Below are 22,319 nucleotides of genomic sequence, written 5' to 3' on the forward strand. Positions count from 1 at the left end.
ATGATTTCAACACCTTGTTGTGAGAAAGCGGCTTATATAACTCGATGAAGCTGTGCAGACCACGGAGGGTCCTGGGTTCTAAGTGCAGGTAGTGAGAAGACCTTAATGGATTTATTTAAGCAGCAGAGAGAGATGTCACAATCAGAGCTGCATGCCAGAAAGATCACCACTTTGCTGCTGTGAGGTGGATGGGTTAGAAGGAGGGGTAACTGGAGGAAAGAACAGTCAAGAGGCTGTTGTAATGAGTTCAGGCCAGAAAGGGTTTCAGGCAGTGGCCGTAGAACTGGAGAAGAGGGTACTGGGGGAGAGGGAAGGGCCAAGCCAAAGAGCAGCATCAGCAGGTAGGCGGCTGCTGCAGGGGATGAGCTGCCAGCCGGCAAGCCCTCCTGCTGGCCCACACCTCTCAGCCTTTGAGGAAGCCCCGCCCCCTTCCTGGGATTTCTGCTCCTCCCATGTGGTCCCGCTTTCTCAGGTCGGATCACCTCCCCAACTTCACCTCTTCATCTTGCCGGAAGGCCTCTGTAGAGGTGACAGGTCATCTCTGAGCTGCTGCTTGAGCAAAAGAAGCCCTTGCCCAGCTCTGTGGAGACACCTAAGCTCCCTGTCCATCTGGGCAGAGGCCCTCTGAGCCTCTTGAAACCAGTCTCCGAGCCTGAGCAGCCAAGGCAGGACCTGAGGCCTGCAGCGGGGGGATCCTGGAGAGCTGCCTGTCCATCTGTGAGCCAACAACGGTCACACTGGAATCAACAAGGGAAATGGGAAGGGAGAGACCCAGACCACAGGGGCGCCCGCCCTGGGCCCTGCGCCAGGGTGAGCAGGGCTTTCCGGGCGAGGATTTCCCTTCTGGAATGGGAATAGCAGCTGAGGGCGGCAACGAAGGACTGGGAACAGCGTGTGCTTTCCAGAGGGGGCTTCCTTCCACAGCATCTTATTTACCCCAGCTTCATAACAACCCGTGTGTGTGTGTACCCTCATGCACACACGTACACACACATGCACCCTCTTTCTCTGGTTGACAGGTGAAGGAGATCAAGCCACAGAAGCTAAAGGACTTGTGTGAGATCACTAGCTAGTAAGGAGCAGAAACTGAGTAAGGAAGAGGATTGAGAATGAGTACATCCTTGGGAAAGTTTCAGTTTTGCTCAGTCTAGGGGCTTAGAAGGAGGGATTAGGGATTGAGGAGGTTCAAGGGGCAAGACGAAGTGTCACTCTGTCCTAGGAGGTCTCCCTGCTGGTAATCTCTCCTTCTTGCAACTCAGCCTGACATCCTAGCTGAGGTGCCCCTGATGCAGAATGGTCCAATCCTGGGTCTCCAGACTGCTGTCCTGATCTTCTCCCTTGCCAGCAACCCACACTCCAGCTACACCTGTTATCTTTTGCCAGATGGCACCATTATTCTTTCAGGCTTGTGAGTGCATGTGTGCTAAGTTCCTTCAGTCGTGTCCAACTCTTTGTGACATCGTGGACTATAGCCCGCCAGGCTCCACTGTCCGTGGGATTCTCCAGGCAAGAATACTGAAGTGGGTTGCTGTTTCCTTCTCCAGGGGATTGAACCTGCATCTCATGTCTCCTGCATTGGCACACAAGTTCTTTACCACTAGTGCCATCTGGGAAGCTTTTTTAAGGCTTTAAATAAGCTGTTTCTTCTGCCTAGTGGTCAGGGGAAGGGGACCTGGGTGGGATGCTTCTTTCTGTAACCACATTTTCCAAAGGTGGGCACCTGTATGACAGAAAAATGACACGAGGGAAATGTGAATGCAGGGCTTTGAGGCAGTAGAGAAGGTGGTCAATGGCAACACCTTTGAAATTTACAACCTCCCCAACCAACTAGGAGGGCCACCCTGGCCCCAGCTCACTGGGCTAACTAGCCTGTGGTGTTCCCAGCTGGCCATGCCGCTAAGTGGTAAGCCAGTGCCTGGAGCATCAGAGACCACCAGCATGTCTCTGTGGAAGGTCTGGAAAAGGAGGATGCTGCAGAGAGAAGTCAACTGCTCTTGCCTCTGCTGGGACTTCCCTGCTCAGGAAGATAGTGGGCCAATACTTGGTCAAAAGTACAGCTGTGGGGAGGAGGAGGAGGAGGAAGGAAAAGGGCTGGGAGCGGAAGTGGGAAACAGAAGGGGCAGAGTAGGATAGAGGAGGGAGGAGAAGGAAGCATGGTGGGAGTTTATCCTGCTCTGAACAATCCCTGAACCTCTTTCAGCTCCTAGAGGAGAAGTCCAGCCTGCCCAAGGGACAGAGGAGGTTGGCACTTCTGAGGAACCTAGAGGCCTTGTCATCTTCGCACCCACGTCTCAGGGAAGCTTGGGTGAGGGCTGGGCTGTTTGAGGCCAGCTTCCCACCAGCTCTGCCAGCTTGGGATCAGATCCTGGGAAGACCGGCTTGCCTGGGTCAGGTCCAGCTGCACTGGGTCTGGATGATGATGCGTCTGAAGAGCCAGTGTGGATGGGATACAAATGTACAGCCTGTCTGGGAAGCTGCAGGACTGTGACTCGGAGAAAGCACTTCCAAAATCTGCAGTGAGACTCTTGAGCCATAGAGGGACAGGGGCACATGGCTGGGTGAGAAGGAATAAACACTTAATTTCAAAGAAAGCATAGCTAGAGGGGAGGTTTATATAGACTTGAGGTGAAAGAACCATGAACTATAAGAATAAAGGAAAGCATGCTTGGTGAAGACCTGACTTTGTGCTGGACACTGTGTTAAAGAGCTGGAGGTATGGAATTATTACCAGTGGTCTTAGTACATACCCACAGTGTCCACCCCACTCATTTAATACCACCAGTATCGCCTGAGGGGGCCTAGGTATCCTCTGCTAGTCACGGAGGAAGCTCAGACATTCAGTCAGTGACTGGGGAGCCCCACTATCTGAGCCCTCCACACTGTAGCTGCAGAAAGAGGGGCTGAGACGGGAGTGACATGTCACAGTTCAGAGACCCTCGAGTACATGGTAAGAGCTGGAGTCATACTCCGTGGCCTCTTTATCTGCTACACACAACTTCTTAGAAGTTCTCAGGTCCAGGACAGCAAGGCTCAGAAACCATTATTCCAGAAGAGCAATGTCCATTTGTAGGGCCCATCACCAGCTGCCAGCCCCATCTTCCCAATTGATCCAGCTTCTTGGTTTCTCCAGTGCGGGAGGGGTTCAACACCATGGGCTGCAGCTCTGCTCCACCAACTCCCAGGGCAGTAAAGGCAGTGCACCCACAGGCCGGGGGAACCCACCTGTGACCGAGAGGACGGGAGCCGGGCAGCCAGGAGGGGAGAGGAAGGGCTAGAGCCGGCGGCAGGTGGGGCCGGCGGCCAGGACTCCCCACACCCCCCTTAGAGAGAGGGAAGGCTCTGGGGACTGGCTTCCTTGTAAACAGTGCAGCCAACTCTAAAAATACTCTTGCCCTAGACAGGCACCCTGAGCTCCTTGGGTCTCCTCCAGCACCTTCAAGGGCCTCAGCCCGTTCCCTGAAAGGTCAAGGGGATGGGAGGAAAGTTCACTTGTAAAGAATAGGATTTCCTTAGCGAGGAGAGTATAACAATAATTCCTTCCTCTGCAAAACAGAAGGAGGACACTCTGCGGGTTTTAGCAACAACAACAACTACGACAAAAGGCAAGAAGCAGCTTCACTGGTTCCCTTGTTAGTTACTGGAGGCCCGGGTCCAGCTCAGGCCAGAGGCCTAGAAGTGCATTCACAGCCAAGGACCAGGGAGCCGGGAGAAGGTGCTGGGCGGGAAGCTCCAGCTGTTCCCTTATTAGGGGTGTGACCTGTGACTCAGCCACTCGATGCCTCAGTTTCCACATTTAGAAAAGGGAATATACAATAGTGTTTACTTCACTAGGGTGTGGAAAGGACTAAATGAGATGCTATATATAAGTCTCGTAGCACACCATTCTTGACATGTGGCAAACTCTGGGAAAATGCTCATTATTATGGCGTATGGAAGGCTATAACTATGCCTGAATTCTAACTGAAATGTAGTTTAAAGGGAAATTGAGTCAGAAGACTGAGAGAGTGGTAGCAGATAAAAAGAGGTAGGAACGGACAGAATCATAGAAAACTCAAATTTATATTTGATATATGGGAAACCTGAGACCCAGGGAGCAGAAAGGAATCATCCTAGGTCTGGCATTGCATTAACAGCTGCCTGTAGGTTTAATGTAAAATAACAGGGTGTGAGACCCCTAAAACCCTGGGTGACTGAAAGTCTGACCCAGTAGGAATTAGGAGAAAGAGGCCTTGCATTTATGTCACCTTTCAGTGTTGGGAGGCTTCCCTGGTGGCTCAGACAATAAAGAATCTGCCTGCAGTACAGGAGACCCGGGTTCGATCCCTGGGTCGGGAAGATCCCTTGGAGAAGGGAATGGTTACCCACTCCAGTATTCTTGCCTGGAGAATCCCACGGACAGAGGAGCCTGGCAGGCTAGTCCATGGACTCGCAGAATTGGACACAACTGAGTGACTAACACATTCAGTTAGTGTTGGTAAGTGCTTTCCAAGGCAGACCCAGAACTCAGCAGATCCCCGACTGAGGGTGAACTCCATCAGGGGAGCATGATGTGCAAGGACGTGGCCAAAGAGAACTCATTCTCAGGGCTGGTGGCTGTGATGATGGTGCCCTTGAACCCAAGGAGCATGGGGGCACAGGCAGGAAGAGCTTGGCTCTGCCCAAAGAAGAATTGTCTAACCTTGTGCTCTCCAGTGTGGTAGCCACTGGCTAAAGGTAGCCAAGGAGCACTTGAAATGTGGCTACTCTGGATTTTAAGGACAATTTAAAAAGGAAAAAAAAAATCATTCATCATTTGTTTATTGGTTCCATAAATATGATATTTTTAGATCCATTGGGTAAAATAATACATCAAAGAATCCACCTGCCAATGCAGCCGATACAAAGAGATGCCTGTTGGATCCCTAGGTTGGGAATTGGAGGAGGAAATGGCAACCCACTCCAGTATTCTTGCTTGGAGAATCCCATGGAGAGAGGAGCCTGGTGGGCTACAGTCCATGGGGTCACAAAGAGTCGGACACGACTGAAGCAACTTAGCATGCACACTAGAAGATTCATAGTATCTTTCTTTTTTGGGCAGTGCTATTCTAACCACTGCATTTGTACAATGGAGCAGGCTGTCTGATCAGGTGATGAGCTTCTCATCCCTGGAGATGTTTAAAGAAGGTGTTGTTCATGGAATTCTTATGGTTAGTAGGATAAACTCTGTAATCCCTTTAATGCTGCTTCAATTGTGGCTCCCCACTGCGAGTCTCTGAAGAATCTTATTCTTTAGACTCTGAATAGATGTTACAGGAAAACAGACTGATGATCAATTTAACATGGAAAATTCTTGGTTAAAAAAATAAATAAGTTTCTCTATTCTGGGACTTCTCAGAATCTTATAGACACACAAAAGTACATCATGGTTCTTTATGAGAAGGACACTGTAGGCAGCATTCCTCATATTAAATGAACTTAATTATTAAGTTCATTCCTTGAGCATTTCTGTCCTCAGCTTCTCAAAAGAACATAGATTCTGTTGTCAGATGGCACTGAGCTCATATTCTGGCACAAATCCCAGATGAGTTTGGACAGGTTATCAAAATGAGAGGAAGAATATTTACCTCTTGGTATAGTTTTGAGGGTTACACTGAAAAAGTACATAGAAAGTGTTGCTATATAGTATACAGCAGTGTTGGGACTTTCCTGGTGGTCCAGTGGTTAAGAATCCACACTTCCAATGCAGCGGGCACAGGTTTGTTCCCTGGTTGGAGAACGAAAATCCCACATACCACCTGGAACAGCAAAAAAAGAAAAAGAAAAAGCAGTGTTATGCCTGATGCATAGTAGGTATTCAACAAATGGTAACTCTAAATTAACTAAAGCCCCAGGAGGGAGAGGCAAGTGGCCTTGCCAAGTACACACAAGAAATGACATTGCCGGAACTTGAACCTCCTTCTCTGGGTCCTTCTGGTTCACCTCACCCCTCTTTACTAATCAACAGTAAAAAAGGAACCGAGTTCATGGAAGGAGATAGAAGTTTCCTCAAATCTGGGTGATTTTATAGGCCAAGTGGGTTTTGAATGGGAGATGACTATTTCCTTCCCTCCCTCCTGCCTTGTCAGCTCTAGAGAATCTCTGACAAAGGAAGCCGCGGCCAGGCCTGGCAGGCTCCCCACCCGCCTCCTGCTCCTGGTTCCTGTTCCTGAGGTTCTTAGAGCCCCCAGCAGATGGGCTGCCCTTATCAGCCGGCTCCAGGCCAGAAGAGGAATCCTCAGGTCACATGCGGTTCTCTGGAGGGAGGGAGACCATGTAAATAAACACTGCCCCAGTGGAGGAAGGGGGGAGGGTCACTGGAAAAGAATCCTTGACATTTTGGTGACTGGACCAGGATGAAAGGCCACCAGGCACCGCTCCTATTGGCCATTTCTGGGGGGAATTGCCAATCCAGGCATCTTCCCAGGATTCAGGGTGGCCTTTAAATAGCCCTGGAGCTGGGGCATTCCCAGCGTGCTGCTGCCTTGATCCCAGCTTAATCCCTTGCCCAGGACTGACCTTTCACAGTTTACAGAGCACTTGATCTCTTGGCTCAATGGAGTCTCACAGAGCTCTCCCGAGAGAAGAGAGAAGGGAGTTTATCATCAACCCCGATTTTTAAATGAGGAAACTGAGGCTTGTGTTGCGAATAACTCCCTCCTGGCTACACAGCTGGCAGTGAGCGACTGAATCTGGGCTGAGATCCAAGTTCGTTTTGGTATCACATCCCAAGGTCTGTGCATCACACCAGTGTCCTCGGGTAGTGGAGGCGCAGGGTGGGGGTGGGGGTCTTCCTTCATGCCTGCATCCGTACCCTGCCACCATAACCCAGAAACTCACATTCCAGGGAGGAGTGAAGGTGGCACGGGTTCAACGTAATTCAGTGGATTTGCTGTGCGTTCTCGCTCAGTTGTGTCCGACTCTTTGCGACCCCATGGACTGAGTCCATCAGAAACATCAGTCCACAGGATTCTCCAGGCAAGAATACTGGAGTAGTTTGCCATGGCCTCCTCCAGGGGATCTTTCCAACCCAGGGATCGAACCCAGGTCTCCCGCAATCCAGATGGGGTCTTTCTCAGCTGAGCTACCAGGGAAGCATAAGACGGTCAAAATACAGTCATACTATATCTTTCCACCGCTCCCTGGTGGCACAGTGGTTAAGAATCTGCTTGTAGTACAGGACACCCAGGTTTGATCCCTGGGTCAGAAAGATCCTCTGGAGAAGGAAATGGAAACCCACCCCAGTATTGTTGCCTGGGAGATCTCATGGACAGAGGAGCCTGCTGGGCTACAGTCCGTGGAGTCACAAAGAGGAGGACATGATTGAGTGACTAAAGCACCTAGACAATGCAGGCTGATCTACAGGGCTAAAAAGCAGATCGTTGATTGTTCGGGGAAGGGAGGAAGGAGGAAAGATTTCAAGGGGATATAAGACCGTTTGAGGTGAGGGGTGTGTACACTGTCTCGATGGTGGTGATGATTCCACACGTCTGTGCATATATCAAATTGTGCACTTAAATTCACATAGGACCCTCTATAAGGCCTTCCCAGGTGGCAACGGTGCTAAAAGACAATGCAGGAGACATAAGAGGCATGGGTTGGATCCCTGAGTTGGGAAGATCCCCTGAAGGAGGGCATGGCAACCCAATCCTTGCTTGGAGGGTTCCATCCACAGAGGAGCCTGGCAGGCTAAGTCCATGGGGTCACAAAGAGTCGGACACGACTGAAGTGAGTTGGCATGCACACATGCTCAGCGCATACCTCTCTAAAGCTATTAAAGGGAAAGATAAGAGGGGGAAAAGAAGGAAGAAGGTTGGCAGGCATACATTATAAGAACTTTGTGAGATGTCTGAAAAGAGGACACAGAGTTCCTGAGGCACATGGGGAGGAAGAGAGAGATTCTTTCCCAAGTTAGATCAGAAAAGAGTTCTTGGGACAGGTGTATGACATGGCTCTAGGTATGGATGGGGAGGTGTGAGGTTAAGGGAGATTAAGTTAGAAGATACAAGGAGTTTGTTTGGAGAATAAAGAGTAGCGTACCCCATCCCCCCACCGCCCCCACCATCATCCTCCACTTTCTTCCTGATCTTTGAAGGCCTGAGGTTAAAACTAACAGCTGCAATTCTCTCTTTTCTTCAGAAATTCAGACACATGCCCTACTTGGCAGGCAGCTGGTTTTGCTAATAAGATTCCTGCCCTTCTCCCTCCCTCTCTGTGTAGCTCATCCCTTTAGGTCTGGCTGGGCCTCTGCCCTCTCCGATTTCTTCTCTCAACTGAAGGGCCAAATGCTTGCTGCGTGAGCCACTGACAACCCCAGCCCCCAGGGCCTTGGGCACGTCATGTCTGTCCTTTCCAGATCCCACAAAAAGAAGGAGGTTCGGGGGGATTCATGTAGGCGTGTGATGGCATTCTAGGTCCAAAGTGAAATACCTTTTTTTTTCTCTTCCATACCTTTTGACTTAGTAATAGACACATGATCACTGGAGAATTCTGAATAATGAATTTATTGGGATCTATTGTCATAAAGTAGTAGGAAATTCAAGTATTATTCTAATGTTGTACATGGACCGTTTGGTTAATTTGCTCCAAAAACAATCACTGCTCTTACAGTTAGTAAAACATTAACTTGGTTTTGGAAGGCCCATTATTCATTCGTAATGTACCCTTCCAATGACATATGAAACCCACATACGAAATTGTGGGTGAACTCTAGCTTTTCAATTTCCTTGGCATGTTTGCTGATTTTAAATTGCCCCTTTTCAAAACTTTTCTTATTAATTAAATAAGCCAGTCAGCCATATTCCCTGCTTCTAATTCAGCACTCAAATGTAAGTGTAGTTCTGGAGTCGGCTTTCTAACCTTGGCTTAAGGGACATTAGTCACTGGGAGCAAAATTCGGCATGTGAACAGCTGTTTCAAGCTTTCAGAGTCCAGGGCCTACAGGTCTGGAGAAGGTCGGGGAAAGGAACCAGTATTTACTTACTGAATACCTATCATGTGCTGGGCACCTTTATAAAGTATAGCTCTTTCAATTCTCTAAACAGCCCATTAATGTGTGTGCGTGTGTGTGTGTGTGTGTGTGTGTGTGTACACAGGTTTGAGATATATCTTCTCGAGGCACAGCAAGGTTAAGAACTTGTCAAAAATCACATGGCTCATGAGTGGTGGAGCTGGGACTCAAAAGCAAACCAATTCTAGAGCTTAAACTCTTGAAAACTGTCCAATGGGCCATGTTTAACCTTCCCAACCCCAAGACATTATTATTGACTGTTATTATCAGACCTGTCTTCCAGATGATAAACTAGAAGCTCAGAAAAGTAATTTTCCCAAAATAAACTAAATTCACACCCATCTGAACTCTGTGGTCCAGGGCAAGTCACTTCATTCATTCATCCATCCATCCATCACCTTTCCATTCATTAATTGAACAGACTTAATGGCAAGTGCTTATTCTGTCCCAGAGATTGCGTAGTCCATAGAGATGAAAAAATGTAAAAAATATTTCCCCAGCTCTTCAAGAATTCATAATGCAATGAGGAAAGAAAGCACCTAAACCATAATAAGAAACAAGACTGTGGGATGAGAGGTGCTATAAGAGGTATATAAAAAGAGCTACAGGAACTTGGAAGAAAAAGCAGCAAACTTCTTGGTGATGTAAAAGCAAGGAAGGCTTTAGAAAGGAGGGGACATTGCACAGATAACTAAGCACTCCCTAGGTGGAGAAAGGGAGGGATAGGCCAGGCAGAGAGAGCATCAAAGGGAATACATGCTGCAGCGTCAGAACAGCTCAAACAGTAGGCGCCTACCACCTGCTTTTAGTGCCCTAACCCCAACCCTAACCTCAGCAACTCTGTGCAGCAGTTTCTATTATTCAGACCACTTGACAGAAGAGGAAACCCAGGCCCACAGAGGTCTTGCCTACCTGCCTAGGATCACACGGTAACTTGCCCACGATCTCACAGCTAGTAAGGAAACAAGCTGGAATTCAATCCAAATCCAAGCAGCCTGGCTTCAGAGCACAAACTCTCAGCTACTCTGCTCCGAGTGGTTGGGGGTACATGCAGGTAAGGTGACTAGACACAGAAGCAGGAATTGGGTCCAAAGGGACTCTGTTTCTTCACAAGGCCTTAGATGTTCTTGGACTAAGGGCCTTGGACCTCATGGAATCCGTAAAAGTAATAATGCAACAGTGCCATGGTGTGTGTACATATATACGTCTGTGCGTGTGTGTGTCTGTGTGTGTATGTTGGAGAGGGACATCCAACTTTCTGTATAATGAGGCCATAGAGAGGAATAGTTATCAACTTTGTTTTAGACTGGAACTCTATATGCTTGCAGTAGGAATATTCGGTATCTTATGCTTAGCCACATTCTCTGGGCTTCAGGGTCAGTATTCGAATCCTTATTCCCTTTCTGCATCCTTCACCAGACTGGAGAGTCCCTGAGGACAGAGCTCCCATACCACACTCCAGTACCCCACACAATGCCTCTCACACAATGGTTATTCAGTAAATATTTGTTAAATGAATGACTACTTGTTGAATGAACTCTGGGTCTTTAGTTAATAATTTATATAGAGAGTAAATAAGTTAATTATGAGTTAACAAATATAGTTTGGTCAATTAAATCCTTTCCTCTGTACAATGGATGGGGTAGGAGGGGATAACATAAGGGTCTTTGGAAGAGAAACAACTGTAGGGATTATTAGCCTAGATCAGTGGTTTACAAAAGGAAGCAGCTGAAGCCAGTACTTCAAAAAGCTTGCCATCAGGGATTTTGATTCAGTGGATCTGAGATGGTGTGAGCTTCTTAGGTGATTCTGAGATGACCAGGTCAGTATCTGAGTATGGCAAGAACGGGTCCCTTCCTGTTCTAATTTTTTTTCTTTTTTTCCGTCTCATTCAGCTTGTGCTTGACACGCTTGAGTGATGGGAGCTCACCGCCTCACAAGGCAGGCTGCCCAACCCGTTCTGAGAACAGCAACACTAATAGCAAAGACACCAATACAGTGACCATATATGGAGCATTTCTTTTGGCTCAGAAGCGCTGGATGGATGTGACGGATTTCAGAGGCTAAGCATTATTTATCCCCATTTTACAGTGAAAGAGACTGAAACTCGAAACTCCGGAGGTTTAGTGGTGTACTCAGTGTCTCGGAGGTGGTGAGGGGCGGGGCCGGATTCCAGCCACCCCGTGGGCGGGGGCGGGGGCGGGCCCACGTGCTTCCCCGGGCCAGAGAGCAGGTCCCCGGGCGGGGGCTGGGGTGGCTCCCGGGAGGCGGGGAGGGAGCCGGGACGCCACGTCGCCTGCCCTGGCCGGGCTGCACACTCCGCTCCGCCCAGCCCTCCCGGGCCTCCCCATAGAAGGTAAACTCGGGCAGGATCCCACTGGGGCTGGCGGGGCCTGGCGTCCTGCTGGTTCCAGTTTCTGAAGAGCCCGGCCCTGAGCAAACACGGACTGGGAGGAGGGTTCTGGAAGCTTTCCCATCAGATAAGCAGATTAACTCCCAGCTGCCTGGGAGCCACCCACACGGGAACCAGTGTGCGGCCTCCCTGGCGGTTGACAGTCCCTGCGGGCTGCCCAGAGCCACCTGAAGGCGGCTCAAGGTTCCAGTCCAGTCCGGCGCTGGCCAGGACTGCCAGGCGGGCCGACGAGGCTCAGGGGCCGCCCCAGCTCCACCTCCAAATATGGACCGATCTTCCTGCTACAGCTTGCTTCTTCCCTAACTCTCTAGGGCGTTCGTGTTCCGACGCATTAGTAAAAACGCTTAGAATGTTTGTTTTCTTTCTGAGAAGGAGGCCGAGGGATATTGCCAAGACCGGCATGAACTCCCAACCCGGGGCATTGTCTGTCGGACATTTTTCTGGACAGACTTGGGTCTGGGTACCAGTTCTGCCACTTTCTAGCCAGGTGACCTTTGTGTAGATTTCTTCATCTTTCTGAGCTTTGCTGTCCTAATCTGTAAAATGGGGATAATGATACCTATCTCTAAAATATGTTCTGAGAAGTAGATTAGATAAAGAGATTATACATATTAAGTATTTAGTGCCCTCAATGTCAATTAACATTGTTATTAATTGTTATTACGAATGACTAATAACGACACTCAGGATTATTACTAATGCTACTATAAGTAAAAAAAAAATAAGCTCAATTAAAATTTTTTACTGAGGGAAATATCAACAGTTTTATGAGAGGTAAAGAAGAGTAACACTGGGTCAGAAAGTATATGCACATGGCCTCATTTAATATTCAAGCAGCTTCACAAGGCAGGCTTTATTATCCCCATTATGCAGATGGGGAAGTTGAGGCTCCTGGAAGTTAAGTAATTTGCCTCCAACACATACTGAGTTAGTACCTGATGTCCTGACCTCCCTTCTTCAAAGTGTCTCTTAAGCTCCAGCTACTCCACACCTGCCAGCCTCAGCAGAGATGCCTGTATCTATTAGGGAATGCCTTTTCTTCCCCTAGGCTCACCGAATTACAGGAAAATCGGAGAGCTCTAGAAAGTGGATAAAGGTCACCTCCTCCAGGCAGCTTTCCTTATTCTCTCCCTCCTCCCTTTGTAGAACAAACCCTCCCTCTCTGTTCTCCAGGTGCCTGGAGCATGTGACTGCACCCCCTTGTAGGCTGTGTGTCTCCTCCAGGGAGTGTGCTTCTCTGATGCAGACACTACACTTTTTTCACCATGGGAGGGTAAGTATGGTGTTGTAATAAAGTACATGCTTAGAAGCCCAACTGCCCTGGCTCAAATCTTGGCTTTACTACTTGCTGGTTGTGAGGGTTGAATAAGTTATATAAGTTCTCTTTGCCTCACTTCCCGGATCCTATAAAAATGGAAATTAACAAGGAGAGTGGCCTGATGGCCTTGCTGTAGGATTGAATGACCATCTAGATCTAATCTATGTAGTTCTAGATATACTATTGTGAATCTCTTGAGTGATAGATGTCCAGCGAATGATGACAGGAATGCTGAGGATCTGAACTTTGCTTGTTGACAAAAGTGAAGCATAAAAAGAATGTCACTGAGCATGCTGGGTCAAGGGGTAAGACCTGGTTCCAAATCTGTCTCTAACTTCCTGGGTGGACTTAGGCCTGTCTCTTCCTATCTCTTGAAAGTCCCTTGGACTGCAATGAGATCCAACCAGTCAGTCCTAAAGGAAATCAGTCCTGAATATTCATTGGAAGAACTGATGCTGAAGCTGAAATTCCAATACTTTGGCCACCTGATGCGAAGAACTGACTCATTGGAAAAGACCTTGATGCTGGACAAGATTGAAGGCAGGAGGAGAAGGGGACAACAGAGGATGAGATGGTTGGATGGCATCACCAATTTGATGGACATGAGTTTGAGCAAGCTCTGGGAGTTGGTGATGGACAGGGAAGCCTGGTGTGCTGCAGTCCACGGGGTCACAAAGAGTTGAACACGACTGAACTGAACTGAATTTCCTCTCTCTGAATTTATTTCTCTTGCTGAAAGAGAAGTTTGACTCCTGCAGCTGGATAGTTTTGAAGAGTAATATTCAATAGTGTATTAATGATCAGTTCTTTTCCTGTAGGACTTTTACTTGAGTAATGTTCCAAGTTAGAGGTTATACCCAGAAATAAATGACTGGCTCACCAATGGAAGGACAAACCTCGAGCACTGGTAGGTGATTGTGCTAACCAGCTTTTACTGAGCACGTGGTAGTGCTGGGCATTGTGCAATGTGCCATCAGTATCCTGTTTATTTTTCTCCAGAACCCTGTAAAGAGGTATCACTGTGATCTTTATATTACAGCTGAGAAAACAGAGGTTCAGAGGTTAGAAGCAGTTGGATAGGCAGTAGAGTCCTTATTTGTTAGACTCCAATTCCCTACTGCCTACGAGAATCCTCTCTGGAGCCAACCTGTTCAAATATCTCTGAGGGAAAGGAACCTATTATCTTTCCAACCAGCCCATTATTAGGTATCCTGAATAACTGAGAAAGGTAAAGCTGTCATTTTTATATTCACTTCATGAGTGGACTTAACTCAAGGCAGACACGATTTGGGTAGAGGGTTAGTGAAGTCAAGTGAAGTGTAAGTCGCTCAGTTGTGTCCAACGCTTTGTGAGTCCAAGGACTCTAGACCACCAGGCTCCGCTGTCCATGGGATTTCCCAGGCAAGAATACTCGAGTGGGTTGCTATTTCCTTCTCCAGGGGACCTTCCCAACCCACGACTTGAACCCAGGTCTTCTGAGTTGCAGGCAGATTCTTTACCATCTTAGCCATCCAGGGAAGCCCCAGAGGGTTAAGGAAAGGGAAATTATAAATCCTGTGTACCACCTTCCCCCGCCCCACCTCAGGAAGTCTTCAGATGCCAGTTTACAACGGAGTGATCAGAAGACAGATCAGGTCACCTTTTTGACCTCACCCGTGCCCTTCACCCACAGAGTCTGGCCTGAGGATAGAGCTGGGGGATGTTGAAATATTCCAGTATGGCCTAGATTGGGGTTGGGCTGAATGTGAAGTCAGAAATTTGTGTTGGTGATCACCAGAATTGATTCCCTTAGGGGTGGTATTTCAGGGAGCACATTAACAAAATGTTTGAAGAGAAATGAGAACTGCAAAACCTAAAGGAGAAACTGGCTCCAGGATGACTGACTTTGTCTGGCTTTGTTGGTTTGCTGTTTCACCAGAAGCAAATATCCTGCTTGAACAGCCGTAAAGACTTGTCATTCCCAACAAGATAAAGTCCAGACTACAAGGGCTGGCACTCGAGGTCCTTCACTATCTCGTCCCAACTCACCCTTTTAATCTCTTCTCGGATCATGTTCCCAGCCCCATTCCCAGCCCGAGAATTCCATGCAGTTCCCTAAATTTTCCATGTTTGTTCCTGCCTCTATGCCTTGGTATATGCTATTCCTTCTGCCCATGGCATGCCAGCAGACATCACATTTAGATGACACCAATCCCATTTTCAAACATGTCAGATTTCCTCTTCCATTCCCAAGACTTCTGTAGTCCCTGCAAAGAGAGAGCTTTTGCTGACTTTTTAGAATTGCAGCCAAACACAGAAACAAATCAAAGAATAAGTGGAAACATTGAGAGTGAAGGCATTGTGTGCCCTAACCTAAAGCGTTACCAAAAGCATTGTAGTAAAACCCAAACTCATAAGGCTGCATATCAATATGGTTTGGAAAACCTTTTATTACTCTGAAGCTGATTTAAGGATGATACACAAATGAGCTCCTAAATCAGAACAAATCACTGTGTTATACTGAAGTCCAACAACAGGACTGAAAAGCATTGTTAGGGGAACCTGGGCAGCTTATTCAGGAAGTTAACCAGGGTGGGGGAGGCCTTCCCTGGGGCATTTTCATCACAGGGTCTAAGGTGTAAGGAAAGAGATTCAGAGGTCCGTTCTTCACAATAACAAAATGTTAGCATTAAGTCAGGTGGCCATCTGATTTTGTTTGCCCAGGAAGTTCTGGTTTTCACCCAGTGTCCTGACATAATTATCAGTAGTTCTGCTTTTATTGTCAGGTACCCTAGTGTGGAAGATAGATTGTATGGTGCTAGATAACCAAACGAGAGCTTGTCTAGGCGGTTGCTTTTCTAAGGCCCTGCCATCTGTTGGATGCCAGTCTGCTCTTCCAGACCCAGCCTCTGTCCTGTCCTCTGCGACAGATTAATAGCTCTGCCCACGCACTCTCAGGGCTCCCTTCACTCACTTTTCCCCCAGCTAGGCATCGGGCCTCCTCACCAAGCTGTATTCCAAGTTATCTCCTCACGGATGTCCTGGACATGGTAGGTTCTTAACAAGAGGTTGTAGAGTGAATTGTTTTTTTAAAAAAAATTTCCCAAGAATTTTTTGTTTGGGTTTACTTAAAGAGTAAAAAACTTAACCTTTATATATAAACACTGAAAAGTAGATATAAAATGAGAGAAAGTATCATTCACTCAGTCGTGTCCAGCTCTTTGCGACCCCATGGACTGCAGCCTGCCAGGCTCTGTGCATGAGATTCTCCAGGCAGTAATACTGGAATGAGTTGCCATTTTCTTCTCCAGGGGATCTTTCCAACCCAGGGATTGAACCCTGGTCTCCCATACTGCAGGTAGATGAAAACTAAGAAACTACCAGAGGCCCAGAGTATTTAAATGATCCAGTGAAGCCTCACAGCCAGTGAGTGGCAAAGTCAGCATCAGGACCCAGTTCTCTGAATCCATGTTTCTTGATCCCTGCACAGTTCAGTTCAGTCTCTCGGTCCTGTCCGACTCTGTGACCCCATGGACTTCAGCACACCAGGCTTCCCTGTCCATCGCCAACTCCTGGAGCTTCTGCAAACTCACGTCCATTGAGCTGGTGATGCCATCCAACCATCTCATCCTCTGTCATGCCCTTCTCCTCCTGCCTTCAATCTTGCCCAGCATCAGGGTCTTTTCTAGTGAGTCAGTTCTTCACATCAGGTGGCCAAATTATTGGAATTTCAGCTTCAGCATCAGTCCTTCCAATGAATATTCAGGACTGATTTCCTTTAGGATTGACTGTTTTGATCTTGCAGTTCAAGGGACTCTCAAGAGTCTTCTCAAACACTACAGTTCAAAAGCATCAATTCCAGGAAATTTTCCTTGGAAGAAAAGCTATGACCAACCTAGACAGCATATTAAAGAGCAGAGACATTACTTTGCCAACAAAGGTCTGTCTAGTCAAAGCTATGGTTTTTCCAGTAGTCACTTATGGATGTAAGAGCTGGACTAGAAGGAAAGCTGAGCACCAAAGAATTGATCCCTGCACAACACACTTCTAATTCCTTTGGACTGACAAACGACATTTGATCAGGAACACTCTTATCTTGTCAAACCTGGAGTTAGAATGTGAGCTATCTGCCTCAGCTAGGCTTACATGGATACAGTTAAACCATGCACAGACCCAAATTTAGAGGAGTAGAGAAGAAAAATGGTGCATAATTAGGCTCTAAATCATGAGCTTTGGAAGAAAGCAAGCTGGGGTTCAGGTCCTGATTCCTCACTTACTTGCTGAGTGACTTTTGTCAAGTTACTTAATCTCTCTGAGGCTTAGTCTCCCCATCTAAAATGGGAAGAATAGTATGTTTTTTTGTAGGATTTGGTGGTTTAAATGAAATAACATGGAAAGCACTCACCAGTTTCGGAAAGTAGTAAACAATACAAAATTATAGGCACTAATATAATTACATTATAGTAATATATGACACCACCCTTATGGCAGAAAGTGAAGAGGAGCTAAAAAGCCTCTTGATGAAAGTGAAAGAGGAGAGCGAAAAAGTTGGCTTAAAGCTCAACATTCAGAAAACGAAGATCATGGCGTCCGGTCCCATCACTTCATGGGAAATCAATGGGGAAACAGTGGAAGCAGTGTCAGACTTTATTTTTTGGGGCTCCAAAATCACTGCAGATGGTGATTGCAGCCATGAAATTAAAAGACGCTTACTCCTTGGAAGAAAAGTTATGATCAACCTAGATAGTATATTCAAAAGCAGAGACATTACTTTGCCGACTAAGGTCCGTCTAGTCAAGGCTATGGTTTTTCCTGTGGTCATGTATGGATGTGAGAGTTGGACTGTGAAGAAGGCTGAACACCAAAGAACTGATGCTTTTGAACTGTGGTGTTGGAGAAGACTCTTGAGGGTCCCTTGGACTGCAAGGAGATCCAACCAGTCCATTCAGAAGGAGATCAACCCTGGGATTTCTTTGGAAGGAATGATGCTAAAGCTGAAACTCCAGTACTTTGGCCACCTCATGTGAAGAGTTGACTCATTGGAAAAGACTCTGATGATGGGAGGGATTGGGGGTAGGAGGAGAAGGGGACGACCGAGGATGAGATGGCTGGATGGTATCACGGACTTGATGGACGTGAGTCTGAGTGAACTCCGGGAGTTGGTGATGGACAGGGAGGCCTGTTGTGCTGCAATTCATGGGGTCGCAAAGAGTCAGACAAGACTGAGCGACTGAACTGAACTGAATATATTAATATTATATATTATATTTTATAGTAGAATTATTATAATTATTACTTACTTCCCAAGCTTGCACTGGAGGAGAGCTTATCAATTTCAAATAGGGAATCAGCAGACATTTCTTTCTGCCCTCAGTTGCCAGTCCCACAAGCAGCTTGACCTAGGAAACCTGTTTCTGAGGAGGTGATGATTGACATAGGGATTGTATGTAGAGGAGCCTGTGTGACTGGTTCCATTGCCATCAGGCATTTTCCTATGTTCTTAGAGTCCCTGATATCATGATTTTTTTTCTTTCTTTTTTTTTTGGCTTGTGCTTTGCAAAACTTACTGGTGGGTAGTTTTAATCATCCTTCCCAGCAGTTTGCAAGAGTATATTATGAAGCTGGAGCTCATAAAACATCTCAGAATACGGGATATGTCAGATATGTCAGAATAAGAGAAAAAGAAGGAAGATGGCTGCTCATGTTTGTTCACTTGAAATATCGATGACTAGTTCTTTAGTCTTTCACGGTGACTTTCTTTTCTTCTTTCTCTCTTTTTTTCTTTTCTTTCTTTCTTTATTTTCCCCCAACCTCTGCAGACCTCTGTTTACCATTGAAAATAAAACCAACCCTGATAACCTGGCATCTACCAAAGAAATCCATTCATTCAAACATTCACCAGCTCATCTATACATTATTAAATACCCACTACACTGGGCCCTATGCCGGGTGTAGACATGCGGGTTACATAAACTGTCTATGGAATAAGAACAAACCTGGGTTCCAACCTCAGCTTCATTAGTTCCTATTGACTTGATCTTGGACAAATTAGCTACTTACCCTCTGAACCAGCTCCTTCTCTAAACTCCCTATCTCCATCATGATATCACCGTCATCCTCCTATCCCAGTTCAGAATCTGGAAATGATTTTATTCTCCTCAGTAACCCTCTCCCTCATGTCCAATAAGTCCCCCAGGGAAGCATGATTTAACTCCCACCTAGCTCTTGAGTGTATCTTCACTATCATCTCCATTCCATTCAACAGATATTCCCTGACAGTCTGCTGTGACCCAGGCTCTCTGATGGGCATGAGGATACCCATCCCCAGGGAGCTTCCAGACTGGTCAGATACGCCCACAGACACACAGTTCCCCTACAGTGAATGGGTGAGATGGTAGTAAAAGCCCACTTTTATTGCCCACTTAATCACTGCTAGACACCATTCTAAGTGCTTTATACCCATTCAATCATTTAATCATCACAGTAACCCTAAGAGATTGGTACTATTATTATCTTTATTTTATAGATAAGGAAACCTAGGCAACAAAGTAAATAAGCAACTTGCCCAAGGCCACACAGCTAGGCTGCAGTTGAAGCAATTTGCAATGGCTTAAGCTTCAAAGCCAGCTAAAAAGCCCCTGCTGTTAACCGCCACTGAACTCTGCCTCTGCTTATGGACCTGGGAGAAGGGTTTCAGGACAAGAGGAGCAATTTCTAATGAGACTGAAGGTCCACTGAGTGGCTGTCTGTGCTGAGCCTTAAAATCTGAGTAGAGCTTAGTTGGCCAGAGCAATCCTCCCGGTTCCCTCTGAACCTTCATCGGTCCTACTCCATTAGTCCATTCTTCCTGCCGCACCAGTGAGCTTCTAATCCCCTTCAGTCAGACTCACTGATATGGAGAACAAACTAGTGGTTACCAGTGAGGAGAGGGAAGTGGGGGAAGGGCAACTTAGGGGTAGGGAATTCAAAAAACTATTACAAACAAAATGAATAAGATACAAGGATATTGTACAGCGCAGGGAAAATAGCCAATATTTTATAATAACTATAAATGGAGTATAGTGCTTAAAATTGCCAGTGTTTTATAATAACTATAAATGGAGTATAATCCTTAAAAATTGTGAATCAGTATCCTAGATACCAGAAATTTACATAATATTATAAATCAACTATACCTCAAGTTGAAAAAAAATATTGACTTATCACTCTTCTGCTTTTGTTTTAGAATGTCTTTTTCTCCTCTGCAGGAGAGAGTCTAAACGCCTCTGCGTGACCACTGCCTCGGTCTCAGTTTTGCTCCCATTCCCACCTTCTACACAAGCCTGAGCCACAGTTGTGGTCCTCTGAGGGTAACAGGCTCACTTTTTCCTCAGTGGGTGTCAGGTGTAGGGTCTCACTTCCTCAGTTGCCTTCCACACTCAGCTTCTTCCAAGGATGCCTTCCTGGATCCCACAGGCAAAGTGAAGTACTGTCAACAGCACGCTCATCATACCCCAGATACTGCGATTTTAGCTTCTCCCCCTGAATCGGAGCAGTTGGCTTCTGATTCTGTCTCCTTCTTTACACGGTGAGGTCCTTGAGGGGTGTTAGGCCCTCCTAACAGGAAGGCTGAGAGCTGAAGAATTGAAACTTTCGAACTATGGTGCTGCAGAAGACTCTTGAGAGTCCCTTGGACTGCAAGGAGATCAAACCAGTCAATCCTAAAGGAAATCAACCCTGAGTATTCATTGGAAGGACTGATACTGAAGCTCTAGTCCTTTGGCCACCTGATGTGAAGAGCCAGCTCATTGGGAAAGACCCCAAGGCTGAGAAGGATTGAAGGCAGGAGGAGAAGAGGGCAGCAGAGGATGAGATGGTTGGATGGTATCATCAACTCAATGGACATGAGTCTGAGCAAACTCTGGGACATAGTGAAGGACAGGGAAGCCTGGCATGCTGCAGTCCATGGGATTGCAAAGAGTCGGATACGACTTAGTGACTGAACAACAACAGCATGGCCTGACACCTAATGAACTCTTAGAATGAATGAGTGAGTAAATGAATGAGTAAGTATTGAGAACAGGGGAAATTTTTATGTCTTTTTATCTCTTGCAGCTCATAGTATAGCGCTGAGGACAGGGGCTTCCTTGGTGGCTCAGATGGCAAAGAATCTGCCTGCAATGCAGGAGACCCAGGTTTGATCCCTGGGTGGAGAAGATCCCCTGGAGAAGGGAGTGGCTACCCCATTCCAGTACTCTTGCCTGGAGAATCCCATGGACGGAGGAGGCTGGCAGTCTACAGTGCATGGACTTGCAAGGAGTGGGACATGACTGAGTGACTAACACTTTCACTCAGGGGCACATCCAGTCAAATATCAACTTACACAATCAGAACTATGGGATACAATCAGAACTATGAGAGGGTAAATGCTGTCTGTGAAGGCAGAAGCATCATGAGAAGAGCACTGGACAAGTGACTAGGAGGTCTGGGTTGTTAGCTGGGTCCTATCGCCAATTAGCTCTGTGGCCTTGGGCAAGACATTAATGTTTCTGAGCCTCCATTTCCTCAGCTGTAACACTGCTGTGAAAAGTCCAAGAGGGCATGGGTGCTGAAGAATTTGCGATGTGCTGGACTGGCCACTGGAAGTCAAAGGCAGGATTCCTCCAGCTAATCTCCAAGTAACACTGCTACTGCAGGCCATGGGGCAAACCTTTCCCACCCTTTCTCCTCTTCTTGGTCCGAGTCCAGGAAGAGTTCCATCTGTACCTTGTCTGCAAGCCAGACTCCGAACCTAGTGTTTGGAAAAACAGGCAAATTATATTCGTCCAGGTGTATCCTGTCTATATACTGAGCTGTAAGGCCAAGTTTGTTCTCAGAATAAAGCGAGTGCAGGCACGTGTGTGTGTGCATGCTTTCATTAGCAGGGCAGAGTTCAGGATAATAAAGGCAACTGTGAGGTACTGCTGAGAGCTCTGAACTTAGCATCAGAATATTTGGGTCTTAATTCCCACCATTGTCACTTCTGTAATGGATGACTTAGGTTGTATTATCAACCTCCCTCATCTCTAATATGAAGGCAATGCATTTGCCATAGATTCACTGTGAAGATTAAATGAAATAGAAATATAAGGCAGATAGCCCTGAACCTAGTGTGTGGTATGTACTACCTTGATGTTTGTTTGTTGATTTTTGCTTGTGTTAATAATAAGTGTCTAACATTTTCTAGGTGTTCTCTATGCATCAGGCTTCATGCTAAGCATTTCACGTATATTATATTCTTCCAGTCTCATCACAACTTTAAAAGAGAGGTCTTATCATCTCATCCTAAAGACTAGGAAATTGAGGTTTTAATAGGTTAGGCATCTACTGTGAGGTCACAATAGAATGGTAATTAAGAGAGCCAGGGCTCTCTGGCCTCCAGTAGAGCCCAGATGCTTGTTGCTATATTGGGAACTGATGGATTTGGGACTTCTAATGCGAATATGTCTGTCAGCATTTCCCACCTTATTCTGCTAAGAAATTATACTAAGCATACAGTAAGAACAGGGAAAAAGCTGACGACTCAAGTAATTGAAATATAAGCTTAATTACATAAGTATCTTAAA

At 46.7% G+C, this 22,319-nt stretch overlaps 1 long non-coding RNA gene across 2 annotated transcripts; it reads left to right on the forward strand.

Moving 5' to 3' along the window:
- The first annotated feature begins 11,234 nt into the window (after positions 1–11,234).
- LOC138441793 (uncharacterized) lies at positions 11,235–21,609 on the forward strand. 2 transcript variants are annotated; one of them, XR_011257434.1, is made up of 3 exons: positions 11,235–11,381; positions 12,612–12,711; positions 19,961–21,609. It is a non-coding gene; the product is annotated as an uncharacterized lncRNA (long non-coding RNA). The 2 variants fall into 2 exon arrangements; XR_011257435.1 differs by having other exon boundaries at positions 11,281–11,381; positions 12,585–12,711.
- Positions 21,610–22,319: the final 710 nt, after the last annotated feature.

Source organism: Ovis canadensis, chromosome 1 (assembly GCF_042477335.2).
Source record: "Ovis canadensis isolate MfBH-ARS-UI-01 breed Bighorn chromosome 1, ARS-UI_OviCan_v2, whole genome shotgun sequence".
NCBI classification, from domain to species: Eukaryota; Metazoa; Chordata; class Mammalia; order Artiodactyla; family Bovidae; genus Ovis; species Ovis canadensis.